This window comes from Nerophis lumbriciformis, linkage group LG07, assembly GCF_033978685.3.
Source record: "Nerophis lumbriciformis linkage group LG07, RoL_Nlum_v2.1, whole genome shotgun sequence".
NCBI lineage: Eukaryota > Metazoa > Chordata > Actinopteri > Syngnathiformes > Syngnathidae > Nerophis > Nerophis lumbriciformis.
The window spans coordinates 32,742,628-32,758,012 of record NC_084554.2 but is presented as its reverse complement, the minus strand read 5'-3'; the positions used below and the strand labels follow the sequence as shown (position 1 = coordinate 32,758,012).

The 15,385-nt window shown below is 40.2% G+C and overlaps 2 protein-coding genes across 2 annotated transcripts in view; both read left to right on the top strand.

Moving 5' to 3' along the window:
• Window positions 1-11,938, top strand: part of LOC133609654 (enoyl-CoA hydratase EchA19) — a 70,474-nt gene extending 58,536 nt beyond the window's left edge. Inside the window, exon 7 of the mRNA XM_061965456.2 lies at window positions 11,818-11,938. The gene's annotated coding sequence lies outside the window, so the exon portion shown is untranslated. The remainder of the gene's footprint in view (window positions 1-11,817) is intronic.
• Window positions 1-15,385, top strand: part of bmp6 (bone morphogenetic protein 6) — a 94,241-nt gene that overhangs the window by 14,234 nt on the left and 64,622 nt on the right. The window lies entirely within an intron of this gene.

Sequence of the window (15,385 nt, the reverse complement as noted above, 5' to 3'; positions counted from 1 at the left end):
TACACTTTTTAATCCTAAAATTCATTTACATTTTTTCCCCAGTAACACTGTATGTTTTTTCTTTTGATACACATTTTTATTCACATAATGGCAACAAACAATAATTATTTGTAATTATAAAAACATTTATTACTCAAAAAAGCTTTGTTACTTTTGCTAAAAATGTACAGTTTAATATATTTTATTAATATTATTTTTTAATTTTTCCCCTCCCTCAGGGGGGGGGCTCGGCGGGGCGGTTGCTGGTTGTTCCATCTCCATCGTTGGGGTCCCTGCGGGTGGGGTGGGTGGTTCCCGTGGCCCTGTGCCTGGGTGGTCCTGCGGCGGCCGGTTTGGGTGGGGTGGCCGGGGGCCGGCCTCGCCGCGCTCTCCGGGGGTGGGGGGTGGGCTCGTGGGGGCGGTCTTCCCGTCCGGTTGCGGTCTTCCCGTCCGGTTGCGGGGAGTCTCTGGGTCCCTCGGGCGGGGCGTCTCGCCTTTCTGCCCGTGTGGGGTGTGGTCTCTCGCTGGCTTGGGGTCTGGCTGTCCCCTGCTTTTCTAGTGCCCTGTCCTCTGCCGGGTGCGTCTGTCTGCGGCCTGCTGCTGGCCCTTGTGGGCGGTACGGTGGGTCGGGCTCTGGGGTTCCTGTCGCTGGCCGGCTTGGCTGCGTGGGGGCGGTGGTCCCTGGTTCCCTGGGCACCACGCCTCCTGTTTGTGGGTTGGGCTCTCGGGGGTGATGGGGCCGTGCTCTGGCTCCCACGCACTCTGGGAGTCGAATGTATTGTACATGCAAATTCACATATGCTCACATACGTACATAGGTACCTACGCTCCCACATACATACACAAATACAGTACATATTTACCTACCTAATGTTCGTACATCCACACGCACATTCAATATACAAACATATACATACACATACTGTACATATACATTAACTGTACAAACACATATACACATTCTGTACGTATACATTCATTGTACAAACACATATACACATTCTGTACATATACAAGTACATATGCATACTTACACTCATGCACATAATCACGTTTCATCAAACATATATTAACGTTGTTGCCCTAGGGTAAACTGGGTGTAACACATGGCACACTGACAAAGCTTAACCTATTGTGACTATAACAATCTACAAGGTTAATGTTGGTTGCTTCTCTTTCTCCCCCTCCATTTTTCTGCATTCTTTTGTATCTCAAGTTATCATTACGTATATGTATTGTTGCATTTAAACAACTGTATTGTTGATAATAAAGGTAAATTATTGGTATTGTTCATTATCAATAGCGCTATTTCTATTGGTATTTGTATTGATCCATTTGTAGTGTAATAATGCTCATTGTCATTTCTGTATTATTTTTTTATTTTTCGCTAACTGCTTATTTGCTATTACTTTTACCATCATATTTGTACATGTCATATTTGCTGATGTTGCTCTATTGTTGTTGTTGTTGTTGTTGTTTGCTGTTGTTGTTTTTGTCTCTCTGTCTAATCCCCCTCTTGTCCCCACAATTTCCCCCTCTGTCTTCTTTTTTTTTCTCTTTCTATCCCCTCCTGCTCCGGCCCGGCTGCACTAAATGATAATATAAATACATTTAATAAAGTCAAATACAAATAAGGCAACAAGAGAAGTATCCTACACTTCTCTTTTGTAAAGTAAATCTGAACAGCCGACATGGGCATCTACATCAACTATATGATTTGCCTGAGAAGCTGGACAGGACAAAAAAAAAAAAAAAAAAATGTACAGTTAAAAAAAAAAACTTGTCACCCATCCCTCCATCCATTTTCTACCGCTTGTCCCTTTCGGGGTCGTGGGGGGTGCTGGAGCCTATCTCAGCTGCATTCGGGTGGAAGGTGCAAGTCGCCACCTCATCGCGGGGCCAACACAGATAGTCATAATACAAAATAACATTTTCCTCAAAATATTGCTTTATTCTCTTAAAATTACGACTTTGAAATAATACTCCCTTTGAAATAATACTTTTTTTCAATGTGATAAATACTCCTTGGTAACACACAAGCAGTACAAACAAGGCTGTATGATTGTGTCGATGCCAAGATTGTAATAATACATACTGAAGATTTTGTTATTATAATGTGTGGTGGACCTTGTATTATATTTGTGTTCCCGATTAACGCGGGGGTTACGTTTTAGGACACCCCCATTTCACTCTAAAACCGACATCGGTTTCACATAAAAACTTAATTGGGTACTCAAATCTCGAACCAAATGTATAAACTTTATGATTTGATGCTTTGGCATTGTTTAACATAAGTATCCAACATTGTAACATTTATAGATTAAAAAAAAAAAGAGTAAAATATTCTACGTCCCCTTTAAGGGGTCATATTATGATGTATTTTCTACATGTAAAACACTTCCTTGTGGTCTACATATGTAACAGTGGTTCTTTGGTCAAAATTTTGCATGGACTGTTTTACAGACCATTTTCAAACTGCTTTCTGACCATCTCTTCAGAGTGGGCCATTTTGTGGGCGCTCTTATTTCCTTGCCTACACTCCGACTGTGTCTCCGCTCCATCAGGTGTGTGGTTTTTAGCGCTTCCATATGGAGTCTACTGTCAGATATAAATACGAACTGAACTATACGCTACACTTGATTAGAAATGGTGACAGTAGAGGATGCATTTGCGTATACGAGCCAGTCTGCGTCACAACAAGAGGATAGAGAAAAAAAAAGAACATATCGACTACAGCGTCTGACTACCATGGTAGAATCGTGTAAACCTCTTCGGGTAAAACTTTACGATATATGGAGATGTATGCTGACGTCAGACTTGGGAAAAATGTCACAAATTGGTAAAATTCCATACAGCTCTTTTGGAGGAAGTATGAAAGAAGGCAATGTTGCTTTATAATTATCTCCACCATGCCTCCATGGCTTGATTTCACACGTTTGGGACTTATGCAGATAAATACACAAGAAAGGTGCCAATAGGTAAGAAAAGTTTTTTTTGCAACTTTGAGGTTACTACCCCTGTAGTGCTACATTGCCTCCTAATGATATATAATTAGTGCTAAAATAGTTCAAATGTATTTTGTTTTTTTACTTCCTGGTCCACAGGTTTAAATATTTAATTAAAATGCTAAGTTGTCAAAATTAGGTCACCAAGTTTTATATTTAGATGAGTTCCTCATCATTTAGGGCAGGGGTCGGGAACCTTTTTGGCTGAGAGAGCCATGAAAGCCAAATATTTCAAAAATATATATCCGTGAGAGCCATATAATATTTTTTAACACTGAATACAACTAAATGCGTGCATTTTTAAGTAAGACCAACATTTTTAGAGTGTAATAAGTCTCTTTTTATTTTTAATAGCATTGTTATTCTGAAGCTAACCAATAATAAATAAAATACTTCTGACCTTTAATGCGACTTCTTGAACAGGTGCGGTAGAAAACGGATGGATGGATTAGAATGCATGAGAATGTTTTATATTTTGAATGTTATTTTTAACACTGTGATTACCAGTGGAATTATTCATTACTTATCGTGTTAAGCAATGTCAGCTAAGATTTATCTGAGAGCCAGATGCAGTCATCAAAAGAGCCACATCTGGCTCAAGAGCCATAGGTTCCCTACCCCTGATTTACGGTTTCATCATAGATCCCAGTCAGTAAACACTAGTGTAGTCTGTCGCCTTTTGGAATTTGCAGCCCGCCCCGGTGTTAAAAAAAGGCTGTTAACCTGCTGAACTACGACTCGACGTAGCCTTGTGTGCCGAGTCAACTTCATCCATTATCACAGTGACGGCCCCTCCCCAACGTTTGCTCATTGTGGTAATGGAGCTGAGCACGGTGTTCAGGAATTAGGTAATCAGGACAAACAGAATTCCTTCTTATGTGAGGACACAGAGAGGCCCTCTGGGAGTTATCTCGATAAAACGATGACAGAAGAAGAAGAAAAGGTAAAAGAAGAAGAAAGGATGTTTAGGTGGTGATGATGATTTAAAGCCTCAAGAGGAAGGAGTGTGTTTATCTTTGCTTCAAAATGTTGTTCCTTTACATATGGCTTTAAAGTGGATGGTTTATGGCAGCTATTTTGTAGAACAAGGCAATTTTAAATTGTTATGGAGGCCACATTTTCAAAAGATCTTCAACAGATCAAAGGAGATCAAATATTTTTATATGACAGGAGCACTCTGCTGTTTTTTTTAATGACCTTTGACAAAACTGCAAAAACACTATTCAAAGACTCTGTAGCAGGACCTACTGTATTCGCTGTCTTTGAGGACCTGTTGCCAAAATGACTGTCAAAGATCCTCTGACAGAGCCGCTTTTTAAAAACCTACTGAAAAAATACTAGTCAGATATCTTCTTTTTTTGCAGTCAAAGATCCTGGAACAGGGCCGAGGGATTCTTGTAACAACATTAAAAAGATCCCGTTTTACGACAGAAGGGCTCATGTTTTCAAGGACATACAACAATAATTCCAGTCGAAGATCTTCTATATGAAATAAGTGCTCTGCTGTTTTTGAGGATCTACTACAAAAAAACATTTAAAAAATCCTCTATAACAAGACTCATGTTTTTTAAGACTAGAATACACTCCTGTCTTTTTAAGGACCTATACTGCAAAAGTACAAGTCAAAGATCCTCTATATGACCGGAGTTTATTGTTGTTTATATGGACTTATTCTCTATAACAGGACAGATGTGCTGTTTTTTATGGCCTGCTGCCAAAATGCCAGCCCAAGATCCTCTATTTGACAGGAGCTCTCTGCAGCCGTCGAGATGTGTTCATTTCAAGACTTTCTTCCGAAGTTTCTTCTTCGGTTTTCTTTTGCTCCCAGTCTGATTCTGGCTTGTATACATGTTCAGTTGGATGCTAAAGTCCGTCGCTATATTCATGTTGCCCAAAAGTAGAGTATAATTCTAATGTAAGATATTTTTCAGTGCCTAGCTTATCTCTAAAACTACAAAAATGGCTGCCGGGGCGGGGACAAATTGTGCGTTCCATTTGTACTCGTAAGTCCAAATTTCCGAGTTCCTGGTCGGAATTTCAACTGGAACGCCCCTCGAGGTGGGATTTCCGACTCAGAAAGTCGGCGCATTCTAGCCACCCTCGAGTTGGTTTCAAAGATGGGTGCTCTAGATGTAAACAATGATGTCCGCTTCTGATTATTTTTTTGTCACACTAAATCAGACATTTACGATGTATTTTTGGACGCTTATATATGGTAACGTTACTGTAGTGTAAACTACATTTGTTTTATGTGCTATATACGTTCTGTATTGCAATAGCAGTATTGTCTGTGTTTCCTCTTCATTTACCGCATTGGTCCCCAAATTTTTTTCTCGGGGGCTGCATTGAGTTAAAACAATTTGGCCGGGAGCCGGGCTATATATATATATATATAAATATATATATATATATATATGTTTGTGTGGGAAAAAAATCACAAGACTATTTCATCTCAATCTTCATCTAAATATATATATATATATATATATATATATATATACATATATATATATATTCCTTGTGCACTAATTGACTGAAAGAGACTTGATGTCACGTTATCGATGGGAAAATGCATTTTTAGACAGTATGATTCGCCTGAGCGGCTAGGAGACACAGAGAGTAACAAGCGGTAGAAAATGGATTAGAAAGGACAGATTATAAAAATTAGTAATAATACAAAAATTAAACATTATTTTTTTTTTTTTACAAACCCTGTTTCCATATGAGTTGGGAACTTGTGTTAGATGTACCGTAAATATAAGCGGAATACAATGATTTGCAAATAATTTTCAACCCATACTCAATTGAATGCACTACAGACAAGATATTTGATGTTCAAACTCAAAAACTTGTTTTTTTTTTGCAAATAATAAATAACTTAGAATTTCATGGCTGCAACACGTGCCAAAGTAGTTGGGAAAGGGCATGTTCACCACTGTGTTACATGGCCTTTCCTTTTAACACCACTCAGTAAACGTTTGGGAACTGAGGAGACACATTTTTTAAGCTTCTCAGGTGGAATTCTTTCCCATTCTTGCTTGATGTACAGCTTAAGTTGTTCAACAGTCCGGGGTCTCCGTTGTGGTATTTTAGGCTTCATAATGCGCCACACATTTTCAATGGGAGACAGGTCTGTACTACAGGCAGGCCAGTCTAGTACCCGCACTCTTTTACTATGAAGCCACGTTGATGTAACACGTGGCTTGGCATTGTCTTGCTGAAATAAGCAGGGGCGTCCATGGTAACGTTGCTCCAAAACCTGTATGTACCTTTCAGCATTAATGGCGCCTTCACAGATGTGTAAGTTACCCATGTCTTGGGCACTAATACACCCCCATACCATCACAGATGCTGGCTTTTCAACTTTGCGCCTATAACAATCCGGATAGTTCTTTTCCTCTTTGGTCCGGAGGACACGACGTCCACAGTTTCCAAAAAAAATTTGATATGTGGACTCGTCAGACCACAGAACACTTTTCCAATTTGTATCAGTCCATCTTAGATGAGCTCAGGCCCAGCGAAGTCGACAGCGTTTCTGGGTGTTGTTGATAAACGGTTTTCGCCTTGCGTAGGAGAGTTTTAACTTGCACTTACAGATGTAGCGACCAACTGTAGTTACTGACAGTGGGTTTCTGAAGTTTTCCTGAGCCCATGTGGTGATATCCTTTACACACTGATGTCGCTTGTTGATGCAGTACAGTCTGAGGGATCGACGGTCACAGGCTTAGCTTACGTGCAGTGATTTCTCCAGATTCTCTGAACCCTTTGATGATATTAAGGACCGTAGATGGTGAAATCCCTAAATTCCTTGCAATAGCTGGTTGAGAAAGGTTTTTCTTAAACTGTTCAACAATTTGCTCACGCATTTGTTGACAAAGTGGTGACCCTCGCCCCATCCTTGTTTGTGAATGACTGAGTATTTCATGGTATCTACTTTTATACACAATCATGGCACCCACCTGTTCCTAATTTGCCTGTTCACCTGTGGGATATTCCAAATAAGTGTTTGATGGGCATTTCTCAACTTTAACAGTATTTATTTCCACCTTCCCCAACTTCTTTGTCACGTGTTGCTGGCATCAAATTCTAAAGTTAATGATTATTTGCAAAAAAAAAAAAAGTTTATCAGTTTGAACATCAAATATGTTGTCTTTGTAGCATATTCAACTGAATATGGGTTGAAAAGGATTTGCAAATCATTGTATTCCGTTTATATTTACATCTAACACAATTTCCCAACTCATATGGAAACGGGGTTTGTACTTGGGACTTCGTGCGGGCCGGATTTTGGAAGCTGGCGGACTGTATTTGGCCCGCGGGCCGTAGTTTGGGGGCCACTGATCTACCGTGTTTGAAGGCTGCAGAAAGCGTGCATATTTTCCCATAAGTTTTTTATATTCCGATAAGGCATGCGCAAAAACAGCTTTAGTGGCTCTGGCCGTTTTGATTTCCGACTTAACTGGAACACTCACAACTCGGCTGTGACGTCATTCCCAACTCCGACTTCCAACTTCCGAGGTAAATGGAATGCACCAAGTTATTGTCAGTGTGAGCTGTTGGTGTCTTGAAGGGTTCATTTGCCTGTAATTACTGTCTCTCTAAAAGTATGCAGCTAAAAAGTGTCTTAAAAATAGGTCTGTAGAGCAAAATCTACCCAAAATGTTGACCAAAACACCACCATTACATGTTATGTAGACCACAATGAAATGTTTTAAATGTAGATTAAAACTCATATTATGACCCATTTAAGGACTTAATGCTAAAATACTAGTCAAATATTCTCTATATCTGCTATTTTTAGACATATTGTGCAAGAAAAGTTAGTCACTCCCAATTATTGAACAACTCTTTATGGCCTTTTCAGAACTTGAACTAATGCTGGTCACACACTGCTGTGGGATGGCATTCTACTCGTTGCTCAAGTCAGCCAACATGGTTGTGTTGTGGGTACATTGTGACAGTTGATGCTGTCTGTTGCAGAGCACTCAATAGTTCAGTGAGTGTGGACCAGGCCTCACACACGTTCCTCAAAAAGGACATGCCTGAAACAACAACAAGTGAAGGGGGGAAAAAGGCCTCAATGTCGATGCTCTTGACCCTCCCGAGTGTGCCGCCGCCTCTTTTTTCTCTATTTTGACCGCGCTGCCTACCGCTGACAAATTTATGAGCCCTCGGCAGACCCGCTTTCCAAACACGATACTGACAGGAAAACAGTCGGAGACATGTTGGTCGGAAGGAAAGGATGAGGGAGGACGAGAAGAGGGAAGAAAAATATGCAATATGCTTTGTTTCCATTTAGCGCTAGCAACAACATGCCACAGTTCAGCCTACAAAATTATGTAAATAAGTCTTTTATGTGAATGTATAAAACATTACATACAACTGCACACTTTGCAAACATGATCATGCTCAGTTTTGATGGACCATTTAAGTCATGTTTATTATTGTGTTTGTAGTGGTGCGTCACTAATATTTTTGTTAGCTCATTTACCAGAGCGGGGCAAAATGATTAAATATTCAATACAAACACAGACTTCACTACACGGCGTGGCGAAGTTGGTAGAGTGGCCGTGCCAGCAATCGGAGGGTTGCTGGTTACTGGGGTTCAATCCCCACCTTCTACCATCCTAGTCACGTCCGTTGTGTCCTTGGGCAAGACACTTCACCCCTTGCTCCTGATGGCTGCTGGTTAGCGCCTTGCATGGCAGCTCCCGCCATCAGTGTGTGAATGTGTGTGTGAATGGGTGAATGTGGTGATACTGTCAAAGCGCTTTGAGTACCTTGAAGGTAGAAAAGCGCTATACAAGTATAACCCATTTATCATTATTTATTCATTATCTTAAAATGCAGCATGGAGCTTAGCCAACTATCCTCCAGTCAGCTACAGACATCGGTTTTGTTTTTCTTCAGCGAATACCAAGCACGATGTTGATGTTTCAATATGAGTGTAAGGTTAGCACTGTAGCGCCCATTGTTATGCGAGCAATGCTAACGGGTAACACTTTAGTATAGGGAACATATTCACCATTAATTAGTTGCTTATTAACATGCAAATTAGTAACATATTGGCTCTTAATTAGTCATTATTAAGTACTTATTAATGCCTTATTCTGCATGGCCTTATTATACAACCAATTATAAACCCTAACCCTAACCCTCTAACCCCAACCCAAACCAAATAACTCTAAATTAATCCTTTGTTACTTAGAATATGTTCCTCATACTAAAGTGTTACCTGCTAACCTTTGTGTCCTCATGTTGCACTCCTTAATGTTACGTTGTATGTGATATATGACATCAAATTGGACAAGGGCGGAGTTAAAGGGTGCAGTTTATGTAAAACGTGGATTAAATGCACAATAGCACTAACTCTCTGAGACAGGTGTGGACAAACATCGCTCAATTGCATTAAAGCTACAGACACACAAAAAAACCTGTTAGTCGGGCTTACTAAAAGCACCTAAACTGTGTACAATGAATTCCAAAATGAAGGCAACATTTTGGACAACACGCTAAGTTCCAATACACTTTGAAGGTGGTCTTTTTGATGTTTATATTTTGAAGTGTCTGGCGCATCTAATCTAGTAAGGATGTGCGAGAGGAAGCTCTGCCCAGTTCTTACTTATGCACGGACACTGTGAGCACTCGCTCCTTAGATAAGGACATTTTTTTGGTTTATGTTGTGTATACTTTGAGGACACAGGAGAATAAGTAGTGTTTTTTTCCCCCCATTGTTTTTTAGTTTTGAACATACATTTTTTTATGCATTTGGATTCTTGTGCAACCTATCACAGATAAATGCCTCTTCCTAAAGGGGAACTGCACTTTTTGGGGGAATTTTGCCTATCATTATTATTACATGATGAATGTTTTTTGTTTTTTTTGCATTCTAAATATTAAATAAATGCGATCAAGAGTTTGCTTACAGCAGAGCCTAAGGGAGCCGCAAAATTCCACCTATAAATCCCTTAAAAAACATCCAAACACATTCATTGAGGTTTTATATACATGATGTAAGTAATATGAAATGTAGTAACAGGCATAACACAACATTTAATATTTACATATTTTGATCATTTTAAACCTACGCCGCACATTAATTTAAAAAACGCATCACAATGTTTGCTTTTTTTTTTCCTTCATCACTGATTATTACTCACTGGAGACTTTGAGAGCCAACAAACATAATAAAACATCACTTACTGTACAATGTCTGCTGTCATTAGGGTGCCGACTGCTAGAATGTTCATATATTTACATTTAAGTGAAGAATAACTCATAATCCTCGCGAAGAAAATGGATGTGGGGTGTGGGGGGGACCAAGCATCTTTCGTGTCGTCCTCGCCAGTTTCGGGTCCTAAATGGATGTCAAAGTGTACCAACTTGTCGTAATACCTACTACGACTTCTTCTGTCCAGGTGAAAGGCATGATTTATGATCTAGAATAAACTTACAAGGAGCAGGGAAGCAAGGAAGCAGCAGACCACTCAATGTAACATAGGGACAGACGGAAGTGATTAAGGCGCCGCTATAAATAGTCTGTCTGTTTTAGTGCTTATAATATCAATATCACTAATACTTTAATAATCAAATCCCGAAATGTAAATAGAGTATTATTGGCGGTTTTTGGATGGTTATTTATTGGGCTTAATGAGCGAAATAGAGGAACTCCCATTGGCTCTGCTGTAAGCAGACTTTTATTTACTTTTATTCGCAAGTTAGAATGCATTAAAAAAAAAATCCATCCGTCATCATGGCTTCCATTATGATTGTGAACGATAGACACAATTCCAAAAAAAGCGCAGTTCGCGCTGCTCATTACAGTTGAACTTAATATAGGGTTTAAGACCCAAATTAGAAATGTAATGCTGTGTGTGCGTTTGTTTGCATGAATGGGTCTTCTTCTCTTCTTTTTCTTGTGTAAAGCACTTGTTTGCCCCTAGCCTGTGTATGAAAAGTGCTATATACATAATGTCTGATTTGATACAATAGATTGTACTAAAAGCAACTACAGTAGTTTTATGCAATGAAATGTAATATTAATGTACTGCATTTACATCGGCAAGCTGACTTCTATGGTATCCCCTTCCAACTGCTCTACTGTCAAACACCATCAGCAGCCCTTTTTTATTGTCTTTGGCTGGCATTATCGATTCATTATGGTGCAGACTAGCAGTGCTACGCTCCAACTGCTGCGCCAAGTCAGGTTTTTTTTAAATGATTTATTTATTTAATTCAATGAAGATCATCCACTTCTTTTTCCTCAACATTGTACCTCACGCTCACTTTCCTCGTTACAATGGTTGGAAACACAAAAGTTATGTCGATCTCTAGCTATAAGTTATTGTGAGCAAGTAAGACCGGATGTTTTGGTCGGGTCTTATGGGGTTCATTGTGACTTTTTCTATGGCGACTTTCGTCGCAGTCACCTCAGCAACGTATATATGTTGACATGTCGATGAGATGTCTTATTCTGAGCCACGCTGAATATTTGTCAGACTCTCCCTCTGCTCATATGAATGTGTCTTGTTACTGACACTGTTTTTAGGTTGTTTGCAGAGGATTTACATGTGTCGTAAGTAAAGCTGCTGAAACGCTTTGTGGTCACGTCGTGAGGGGTATTGCAAGATGGAGAGAGTGGCGGGGCGGAGGGGCACAGGAGTGAGGAAAAGGAGACATGACACAAGGGGGGGCTAGAAAATGAGGTGTTCATGGAGACAGTAAATAGTCCCCCTACCTCGCGGCGATGGAATGCAAAGCCACCAGCAATATTTGCACGTTGGGAGCAGCTGCTTTCCCCTTTTTTCAAAGATATTTTTTCCTTATTTATCAGATCCCGCAGGAGAGATCCATCTCCTGGTACTGACACCGGCTTCCTCCTTGAAATCTGGGAGCACTCCTGCCTAGTCCAGACACACGCACACGCACACACACACACACACACACACGCACACACACACCTGCTGGCCAAACGCAGACAGGACTAATAGATCACTATAGCAGGCCTCTTTATGGCTTCTCCAGCTACATTCTAATTGAATAGCACTTTGTCAACATGATAAATAAACCTTGCTCAACTCCACAGGTGTACTTTCGTGTTAGTAACATTTGAACAATGTTTACTGTCATACTGTTTAGTTAGTTACACAGCAACAGTTGAGTCGTGCAACCAGCATTTCAAAGTGCATGCAGAGGCAAATGGAACATTAATAAAAAATGCTAGTCAAAGATATTTTATTTGACAGGAATGTGCTGCTGTTTTAAAGAAACTACTGCAAAAATTGCTAGTCAAATATCATGATAGGAGCACTCTTCTGTGTTTAAGAACATACAGTGACAGTCAAAGATCCTCTATACAGCAGGAATTCTGCTGTAATTAAGGACCAACCGCATTAATTGCTCATCAAAGATCATGCGATAGGAGCGCTCTTCTGTGCGTAAAGGACTCACAGTGATAATCAAAGATCTTCTATATCCGCAACCGTGCTATTGTAAACATGCTCAATTAACCTCTATATAACAAGAACCCTGCTGTTTTTAAGGGCATGCTGCAAAAACTGCTAGTCAAAGATCGTGTAATAGGATCGCTCTTCAGCGTTGAGGTACTTACAGTGATAGTCAAAGCTCCTCTATATGATAGAGCTCTGCTGTTTTAAGGGCTTACTACAAAAGTGCTGGTCCAAGATTCTCTATAATGCAAGAACTCTGCTGTTTTCAAGCGCTGACTCCAAAAATGCACGTCAACAATCCTCTAGTACAGGAACTCTGCTGTTTTTAAGGACCAACTGCAAAACTTGCTCGCCAAATATCGTTATAGGAGTGCATTTCTTTAAGCACATACAGTGATAGTCAAAAATCCTCTATAACAGGAACTCTGTTTTTAAGGGCCTACTGCAAAAATTGCTATTCAAAGATCCTGTGATAGGAGCGCTCCTATGTTTAAGCACCTACAGTGATAGTCAAACAGCCTCTATATAACAGGAACTCTGTTTATAAGGGCCTCCTGCAAAAATGAACGTCAACGATCCTCTATATTATAGGAACTCTGCTGTTTTTAAGGGATTACTACAAATATGCTAGTCAAAGATTCTCTATATTACAGCAGCTCTGCGGTTTTTAAGGACCAACTGAAAAAAATGCTGGTCAAATATCTTGTGATCGGAGTGTTCCTGTGTTTAAGAACATACAGTGATAGTCAAAGATCATATAAATGACAGGAACTCTGCTGTTTTTAAGGGCCTCCTGCAAAAATGCACGTTAAAGATCTTCTCTATGACAGGAATTGTGCTGTTTTTAAGGGCTTCCTGCTAAAATGCACTTCAAAGATCCTCTATTCTATAAGAACTCTGTTGTTTTTAGGGGTTTACTACACAAATGCTAGTCAAAGATCCTTTACTTTAAAGCAACTCTGCAGTTTTTAAGGACAAACTGCAAAAATTGCTATAGTTAAAGGTCTTGTGATAGGAGTGCTCCTGTGTTTAAGCACATAGAGTGATAGTCAAAGATCCTCTAAATGAAATATGCTGTTTTTAAGGGCCGGCTGCAAAAATGCACATCAAAGATCTTGTCTGACAGGAACTATGATGTTTTTAAGGGCCTCCTGCAAAAATGCACGTCAAAGATCTTTTCTGACAGGAACTACGCTGTTTTTAAGGGTCTCCTCGGGAAAAAAAACACGTCAACATCCTCTATATTGTAGGAACTCTGCTGTTTTAAGGGCTTACTACAAAAGTGCTCATCCAAGATCCTCTATAATGCAAGAACTCTGCTGTTTTCAAGCGCTGACTCTAAAAATGCACGTCAACAATCCTCTATAGCAGTGGTCCCCAACCACCGGGCCGCGGCCCGGTACTGGTCCGTGAATCAATTGGTACCGGGACACACAAGAAATACAAAAAAAAATAAAATAAATAAAAATTTTTTTTTAATTTATTAAATCAACATAAAAAACACAAAATACACTTACAATTAGTGCACCAACCCAAAAAACCTCCCTCCCCAATTTACACTCATTCACACTCATTCGCACAAAAGGGTTGTTTCTTTCTGTTATTAATATTTCTGGTTCCTACATTATATATCAATATATATCAATACAGTCTGCAGGAATACAGTCAGTAAGCACAAATGATTGTATTTCTTTATGACAAAAAAATAAATAAAAATAAATACTTTTAAAATAATTTTTTGGGGTTTACTACACAAATGCTAGTCAAAGATCCTCTATTTTAAAGCAACACTGCAGTTTTTAAGGACCAACTGCAAAGATCCTCTATATCAGTGGTCCCCCATCTTTTTTGCACCACGGACCGGTTTAATGTAGACATTATTTTCAGGGACCGGCTTTCCACTTGTGCCAGATAAAAATACAGCAAAAATAAGTGCACGAAAAATACAACTCGCTATAACGCTGAATTAGTGGGAGCCCTGAGCTTGTTTCTTTTCAATGAAATGCAGATGGAAATCAGCCTTTGGCTACAATCTGTCACATTTCTATTTTATATGTTCATTAATGTGGCAGCACGGTTAGTGCGTCTGCCTCACAATACGAAGGTCCTGGGTTCGATCCTGCGCTCTGGATTTTTCTGTGTGGAATTTGCATGTTCTCCCCGTGACTGCGTCGGTTCCCTCCGGGTACTCCGGCTTCCTCCCACCTCCAAAGACATGCACCTGGGGATAGGTTGATTGGCAACACTAAATTGGCCCTAGTGTGTGAATGTGAATGTGAATGTTGTCTATCTGTGTTGGCCCTGTGATGAGGTGGCCACTTGTCCAGGGTGTACGCCGCCTTACGCCCGAATGCAGCTGAGATAGGCTCCAGCACCCCCGCGACCCCGAACGGGACAAGCGGTAAAAAATGGATGGATGGATGGATGTTCATTTATGTGCATTGTAACATGTCACAAAGTTATAACAAATATAAAAAATGGCAACTTCCTATGAGGAGTTTATTGGTGTGTCTAGACAATACACACCAATGTCTAGTGACTAGACTCTAGTGGGATAGGTGAAAGTTAAGTTGGAGAAAACGCAGTCGTTTATAAATGATTGAATGTTTCTCTGTGGCCCGGTAGAAAATGCGTCACGGACCGGTACCGGTCCCCGGACCGGTGGTTGGGGACCACTGCTCTATATTACAGGAGCCCTGCTGTTTGTAAGGGCCTCCTGCAAACATGCTCGTCAAATATCATCTATATGACAACAGTGCGCTGCTGTTTTTAGGAACCTCCTTCAAAATGGTTCCCAAGTTTTGGAGTGAGTGGCAGACTGGTCATTTTCTATCATGCTTGGCTGCCATCGGGAGTCTTTCTCTGCTTTTTGTAGTCAGGAAGTAGCTGGTCGAGCTGTGGGCCACGACTGAAGGCTCTGGAGGTCCGCAGGGGACTCTCCATGATCTTTGA